We start from the raw sequence: 8233 nt of genomic DNA, 5'->3' as shown, positions 1-8233 counted from the left end.
CCGAAGACTATCTTGGATGTAACGCCCCAAAACCGGAGCTTCAGATGCCTTCCAGGGTTTCCGGGTTTCGTCGTGTGTTTTGTTTGGTTCGTTGCATTCATCCTTGCATCATGTGCATTGCATCATGTCATGATGCAACCCGTTTTAAAACTCAACTAAATAAATTGCATAGATCTTCGATCCATTTAAAGCGAGGGAATTCACATGGTGATTCTCTTTATAACATATCCTCCCAATATTAGGGAGATATATAAAAATATTCCATTCATGTGGAATTACCTTGACACACTTGCAACATATTTCCCCATGCCTTTGTCCCATGCATCATCTCCTTCTCATTTCCTTTTATTTCATGTCTTTTGCAAGTCCCATTTTCCCCTTCTCTATTAATGTCCATTCTTTTCCTATAAATTCAAAACCGTGCCAGGACCACCTCCTCCAATTTTCAGATCTTTTGGACTTGTTTTGGTTGGATTCAAAAATGGCTCAAGTTTGAATCTAATTCAAACTTGAATTATTTTTCTCTCCTGGAAAATGCCCAAACAAGTTTATTCAAATCCTTCATAATTCCTCGAGTCTAGAAATTTTCTCAATTCTTTCAAATTCATCCCCAACATCCCTGACCTTTTTCCCTTTTGACGGCTGTCTATTTATGGGCAGTATTAAAAGAAAAGGAAATAGGGTATAAGAGAGAGAGAGAGCCCAGCCAAGATCTAGGCCCATCTACGCCTAGGCTCAGCCCCCTTCTCTACTAGGCAGGCCTCCAAGGCCCAGCCTGTGCCCTCCTTCTTAACCTAGCGCCAGGCCTACCTTCTCCCCTCGCGCCGCCACAGGAGAGCTTCACTCTCTCCCGATCCCCTCCTTCTCGTTCCCTTCCACCGCCAGCCTCGCACGCGCTGCCCGGCCCCATCTCCCTCTCGATCTCTCCCTCACTCGCTGCCTCTCCTTCCCTCGTCCTCCTCCCGACCGCTCCACGCCAAGAGCAGCGCCTCGCTTCGCCGCCGCTGCCTCTCCCATGCGCCACCACCTACCCTGCCGGCGACCAAAGCCACCGGAGTGCCGCACACCTCGCCCTCTCGTCTTCGGCGCTCCTCGTCGTCCTGACATGGCGCCCGCATCTCCCGTCGTACTACACCAACGCCGCCTCCAGCGACCCCTTTCTCTGCCGGTCGCCGCCGACGACTTGCACCTGTAGATGGCAGCAGCGCCGCCCCGGCGCACCTCGTCGCCGGAGAACCACCAGCACAACACCAACAGCGAGCCCACCTCCTTCGTCCATTCCCTGTCGCCCCTGCCCCAGTTGCAGCCATGGCGCCACCACCTCTATCTGCAGCCGCCCCTGCAGCTCCTCCTCGACCTCGCCTATGCGACATCCCCTAATGCTCCGTGCATCCAGCCGGAGTCAAACCCTCCTGCCCGAGTCCCCTGCATCAGCCCCGGTAGCCGGTGTTCCCTGCCGGTGGTCTCCGCTGTCCTGTGCACCTCCGCTTGCTGCTGCCATTGCTGTCAAGTCAGACGACTACTGAACAAGGATTATCGCTAAGTTCCTTTGTTAAAGATGTTGTCAAGTTTCCCTGGTTTCGGCAAACACCACCCCGCAAGCGTCAAGTACCATGATGTCCCTTGAAGAGCTCGGATTCGACAAGTCCGATGGCGCGCTTGTACAACTACATTGTCGAGACCGAGACCGGCAAGACCGACTACACGAAACTGCCAAGTGCCTCGAGGCCGCATAAATTCCTTCTTGAACGTGTACGACTACGTGGATTCGTCAAGACCCTCGTGTACGACTACCCCCGATGATGCGTCTAGTACCTCTACCGATGACCCGAACACCATGACTACGTGTACCGCTACCGTCACAAGAATCGAGACTGGCAAGTCCGAAAACGCAAGTACCACTCCGAACCATGTACGACTACCGTCGCCGAAGGCCCATGTACGCCTATCGTCGCCCCGAAGTCGTTGGATTCGACAAGTACCTCTTTGAAACGACCGAGTTACACTACTGTCACTATACTGTGAGTTCCACTACCGACCACCGCGAACACCTACGGACATCTACAACTACAGTTTCCCGAAGAACCGTGGGTCACAAGACTCGTGTACGACTATCGCGAGTACCTCTACCATCGCCATGTACCACTACTTCCACTACCCTCGTCGTGGACCAATTGTACAACTACTTCCGTCTACATCCCTTTGAACCCGAACCGTCCCGAACCGCGCACTTCGAAGGTATAACCGTTGAGCCGATGACCCCGTGGTTGAATGCTTGCGATGTACGAGATGCACCCTTTTGTTTGCACCATGTCCGATGTGTCTCTCGCATCCATGCCATCAACCCGTGGGAACCCGGTAACCGGGATCACCCTACCATCTTTTGCACACTCCCGCCACACTTTCTTTTGCACCGACGTCTCAATGTGTTGTCGAAACCGGAACATTGCCGTGGCACCGTTTTGTTATCGTCGCCGTGGCACCCCTTTTGTTTCCGCCGCAATGAAAAATGCCTCATATCTTATCATGTCAACATTTTCATAAACTTGCATATGTCATCCGCATCATGATAAGAACTTTTAAACATTTAAAATTGTTGTTTGCATTAATTACTAAATGCATATGGGGATTTACCGGATTTGTTGTTTGTTATATCCGGCCCCATTTAAATTGTTTAGATGGTATAGTTTTGTTATGCTTCACCTCTTTCCATGTTAACCAACATTTAATTTTGTTGAGTACCTAACCGGGAGTGAACTAAATAATTGATGTGGTGTTCCGACAATATGCAACCCGTTGCATATTGAGCTCCACTTAACTTGTAGTATTGTTTGTGCACTTTGCCATGCCATGAATCATTAAACCGGACATGCATCATACTTGATTGTGCACCATGCTATGATTATGCGATGGTTGTTTACTATGTTCTTTGCTTCTTTCCAGGTTGCTTCTCTCATTAGCTTCGGTTCTGTTCTGGAGTTGTGAGGTTTCGTTCGACTACGTCCGTTTGTCTTCTTCACGGACTCGTTCTTCTTCCTTGCGGGATCTCAGGCAAGATGACCATACCCTCGAAATCACTTCTATATTTGCTTGCTAGTTTCTCGCTCTATTGCTATGCCGTGATACCTACCACTTGCTATAACATGCCTCCCATATTATCCTGACAAGCCTCTAACCCAGCTTTCCTAGCAAACCGTTGTTTGGCTATGTTACCGCTTTGCTCAGCCCCTCTTATAGCGTTGCTAGTTGCAGGTGAAGATGGAGTTTGTTCCATGTTGGAACATGGATTATTGTTGGGATATCACAATATCTCTTATTTTATTAATGCATCTATATACTTGGTAAAGGGTGGAAGGCTCAACCTTATGCCTGGTGTTTTGTTCCACTCTTACCGCCCTAGTTTCCATCATACCGGTGTTATGTTCCTTGATTTTGCGTTCCTTACATGGTTGGGTGTTATGGGGACCCCTTGACAGTTCGCTTTGAATAAAACTCCTCCAGCAAGGCCCAACCTTGGTTTTACCATTTGCCACCTAAGCCTTTTTCCCTCGGGTTTCCGGAGCCCGAGGGTCATCTTTATTTTAAACCCCCAGGCCAGTGCTCCTCTGAGTGTTCGTCCAACCTGTCTGCAGCCGGTGGCCACCAAGGGCAACTCTAGGTTGGTCTACCAGAATCTTGGACAATCCGATGTGGCCTGAGAACGAGATATGTGCAGCTCCTATCGGGATTTGTCGGCACATTCGGGCGGCTTTGCTTGTCTTGTTTTACCATTGTCGAAATGTCTTGTAACCGGGATTCCGAGTCTGATCGGGTCTTCCTGGGAGAAGGAATATCCTTCGTTGACTATGAGAGCTTGTGATGGGCTAAGTTGGGACACCCTTGCAGGGTTTTGAACTTTCGAAAGTCGTGCCCACGGTTTTGGGCAGATGGGAATTTGTTAATATCCGGTTGTAGAAAACCTGACACTTAACTTAATTAAAATGCATCAGCCGTGTGTGTAGCCATGATGGTCTCTTTCCGGCAGAGTCCGGGAAGTGAACACGGTTCTTGTGTTATGCTTGAACGTAAGTAGCTTCAGCATCACTTCTTGATCACTTATAGTTTCTCGACCGTGCTTTGCTTCTCTTCTCGCTCTTATTTGCGTAAGTTAGCCACTATATATGCTAGTGCTTGCTACAGCTCCACCTCACTACCCTTTCCTACCCATAAGCTTAAATAGTCTTGATCTCGCGGGTGTGAGATTGCTGAGTCCCCATGACTCGCAGATTACTTCAAACAGTTGTAGGTGCCTATGATAACCGTGCAGGTGATGCAACTGAGCTCCAGTGGGAGCTCGATGAAGATCATGTTCGTTGTGTTGTTTCGTTTCCTTTCGATCAGTAGTGGAGCCCAGTTGGGGTGATCGGGGACCTATTGCATTAGGGGTTGTCTTTCTTTATTTTGGTTCCCTAGTCAGACCTTGATTGTATTCTGGATGATGTAATGCTATATTTATGTATTATGTGAAGTTGCGATTGTAAGCCAACTCTTTATCCCTTTCTTATTCAGTACATGGGATGTGTAAAGATTACCCCTCTTACGACATGCCTACTATGCGGCTATGCCTCTAAGTCGTGCTCCGACACGTGGGAGATATAGCCGCATCGTGGGTGTTACATTGGAGTTCGGAAGGAGGAACCCGCCTTGCAATGTCGAAGACAGATCTACGCGCCAAATACCTTGTCATTGAAGCCAGGTTCAGGGGCTACTAAGGGAGTCCTAGACTAAGGGGTCCTCGGGCGTCCGGCCCATTAGCCATGGGTCGGACTGATGGCCTGTGAAGGACACAAAGACCGAAGACTGCACTCGTGTCGGATGGGACTCTCCTTGGCGTGGAAGGCAAGCTTGGCGACCAAATATGTAGATTCCTTTCTTTGTAACCGACCTTGTATAACCCTAGATCCTCCCGGTGTCTATATAAACCGGAGGACTTAGTCCGGAGGAGAGAGAGAGATTCATTACCATAGCCATACAACCTAGACCTCTAGGGTTTAGCTATTACGATCTCGTGGTAGATCAACTCTTGTAATACTCATATTCATCAAGATGAATCAAGCAGGACATAGGGTATTACATCCATAGAGAGGGCCCGAACCTGGGTAAACATCGTGTCCCCTGTCCCCTGTCACCATCGACCTTAGACGCACAGTTCGGGACACCATCGACCCCCTACCCAAGATCCACCGGTTTTGACACCGACAGTGAGCACAACCCACCAAGGGGTGCTTGGGCGCCCTCTTGCACCCAGGTGGGTTGTGCCCACCTGGTGGGCCCCCTCTGGTAGTTATTTGCTCCAATACTCTTCATATATTTGATAAAAAAATCCCCATTAAATTTCAGCTTGTTTGAAGTTGTGCAGAATAGGTGGCCCAATGTAGCTTTTCCAGGTCCAGATTTCCAAATGCCGGAATTCTCCCTCTTTGTGTGTACCTTGCATATATCAGAGAAAATGCATTAGAATTACTCCAGAAAGAATTATTATGGATAAAAATTTCATAAATAACTGTAAGAAAACATGATGCAAATGGACGTATCAACTCCCCCAAGCTTAGACCTCGCTTGTCGTCAAGTGAAAATCGAAATCGAAAAACATGTCCACATGCTTAGAGAGAGAGGTGTCGATAAAAATAAAATACGAACATAGAAGCATCATGTTCATTATTATAAAAACAACAAACTTAAACATAAAACTTTTATCAAAGAACTTTGATCATAGACTTCTCATGAATAAGTGATAATTCATCACACTATTGAATTATAAAGAAAAAACTCTATTAAAAACCAACAAACTATGTTCTCAGTCAACTTTACAACTACAATTCATCATCTTTTCAGGAAGGGACACGTATCAGAGCCTTTAGGCAAGTCCACATACTCAACCATAATATAGTCTTCTATGATTGCTAACACTCACTGCGTACACATGAGCAAAACGTTTCAACCGGACACATAGAAAGATAGGGGTTTGTAGTTTCACCTCCCAACATATTCACTTCAAGGGTGATGTCAACAATAATAACTCATGCTACCTATATTCAATTGGACATATGTTCCTAGATCTTTCCTCACCACAAGATGCTTGCCAAAGGAGAAAAATAAAAAGGAATAGAAGGAAAACTTTGACTCTTTTAATAAAATTAAATATGTAAAGGTAAAAGATAGGCCCTTCATAGAGAGAAGCAGAGGTTGCCATGCGCTTATTTTTTTGTATGCTCAACCCCTTAGTGCAAAAGAACGTCATGTTGCATTGCCCCTTGTGATAGCGACCTTTATTATGCAGTCTGTCACTTTTATTCTTCACCATAAAAAGTTCGTGCAACGCTCAATTTTCTCTTGCACTAAATGATCTTACACTTTTAGAAGCAATTCTTATTACCTTTTTGCACCGATGACAACTTACTTGAGGGATCTTGCTCAATCCCTAGGTAGGGGGCAAGCACCACATGTTAAAGGATCCATGACAATATGACTTCTATGTGAATATAAACAAACATAAACCATTAAGTTGTCTTCCTTGTCCAATGTCAACAATTTTGGCATATAATATTTTGATGAGGGCTCACAAGCACAAAATATTTCTAGGTTAGTATATTTATATGTGTATCTTCTCTTCCCTTATTAATTCTTTCATGAGTTGCATCATTGACTAATGCTATATTTGTCAATCTCTAATAAAATTTTCTACTTATACTTTTCCTTATGTAGTGTCATCACCTACCAAAAGATACTATGATCTTTTTGATTTATTTCCTTTCTTTTATTTAATTCCTTTCTTTTATTTATTTCCTTTATCTTTTATTTATTTATTGGAACATGAAAGTAAAGAAAGCAAAAACTAAAACTAAACTTTATTATATATCTCGCACACGATTACAAGGATAGATCACTAAGCAAACTCTCGAAAAGAAAGGATGGAACTAAACTTTTATTCATCTAAAGCAAAAGATCGAACTAAAATAAGTAAAGGAAAAAAGATAGTGGGATGATATGATACCGGGGCACCTCCCCCAATCTTGGCGGAAGCCATGGAGGGTGCCAATACCCAATACTCAATTCTCCTTTGGTGAGAAGAAGGTGATGGTGATGAAGTAGTAGTTTCCAATATAACCATGAGTAGATCCTTCAAGCCTTGGATATCCCTAAGGTCTTGATGAATTAGCTCACAGTTTTCTTCACTTCTACCATTATGTGTTTATTCTCTGGGCCCCAAGGGTTTGTTCCTGCACTCCTTTCTTTTGGGCGAGATATGTCCCAATCGGACGGTATGTGCCTAGGCTTGATGAATTAGCTCACAGTTTTTCTTCACTTCTGCCATTATGTGTTTATTCTCTGGGCCCCAAGGGTTTGTTCCTGCACTCCTTTCTCTTGGACGAAATATGTCCCAATCGGACGGTATGTGCCTACGAGGAGTATTCTCGAACCCATAGTTATGAATCAAATTGCGAAAATTGTTATGATGCAACCTATGTAAAGGCCTTCTTGGTGGGGTTTCTTCTTGCACTTCGAGGCTCTCTTGATTACTTGACTGTATCATAGCTTGATGAGGATTCGGATGAGTGGAGATGCTGGCCAATGTCCCTCTCTCGGAAGCCGGAGAGCCAATGTCCTTCCTCCATATCAACTTCTTCAGCTTCCTCTCTCCATAGATCCTCCTGAAATAGCTCTGCATCTTCTTCTCCGTTGTTGGAGGGTGATGAAGACATGATGCCTAACTCAACAGATCTGACCTAAAACAGCAAGAAAAGAAAACAGAGGTTTTCTCCATGATACGGTGATCAACAGGTTCAGGAAGTGTATATAGATTTTTTTATCCTGGGGGACAAGCAAACGGAAGAAAAATGGAGTCCGGAAGGTGTCCCAGGTGCGCACAAGCCACCTGGGTGCGCCCTGGTGTCTTATGCCCACTAGGGTACGCTTCCCGGTAGCTTCTTAGTTTCCTATTTTTCTAAATATTCCAATACTGGCAAAAAAAGATTTTCCGGATTTTTTGGAGTCCGTTTACTTACTGTATCACGTACCTCCTTATTTTCACAATTCTGGTGTGTTCCGGAAGGACTCTTTTATGTGTTCTTCCGGTGTCATAGTTTGGATAATATTACTTTCACCATTAATGGGCGTACCTGAGATATAATGTTTTATTTGTTTCCCATTGACAACCTTCGGGTTAGTACCTTTGGCATTATTTATTTTGATG

Source organism: Triticum aestivum, chromosome 4A (assembly GCF_018294505.1).
Source record: "Triticum aestivum cultivar Chinese Spring chromosome 4A, IWGSC CS RefSeq v2.1, whole genome shotgun sequence".
In the NCBI taxonomy this organism is placed as follows: domain Eukaryota; kingdom Viridiplantae; phylum Streptophyta; class Magnoliopsida; order Poales; family Poaceae; genus Triticum; species Triticum aestivum.
The sequence above is the reverse complement of the archived record's forward strand: the minus strand, read 5'-3'. Positions refer to the sequence as shown.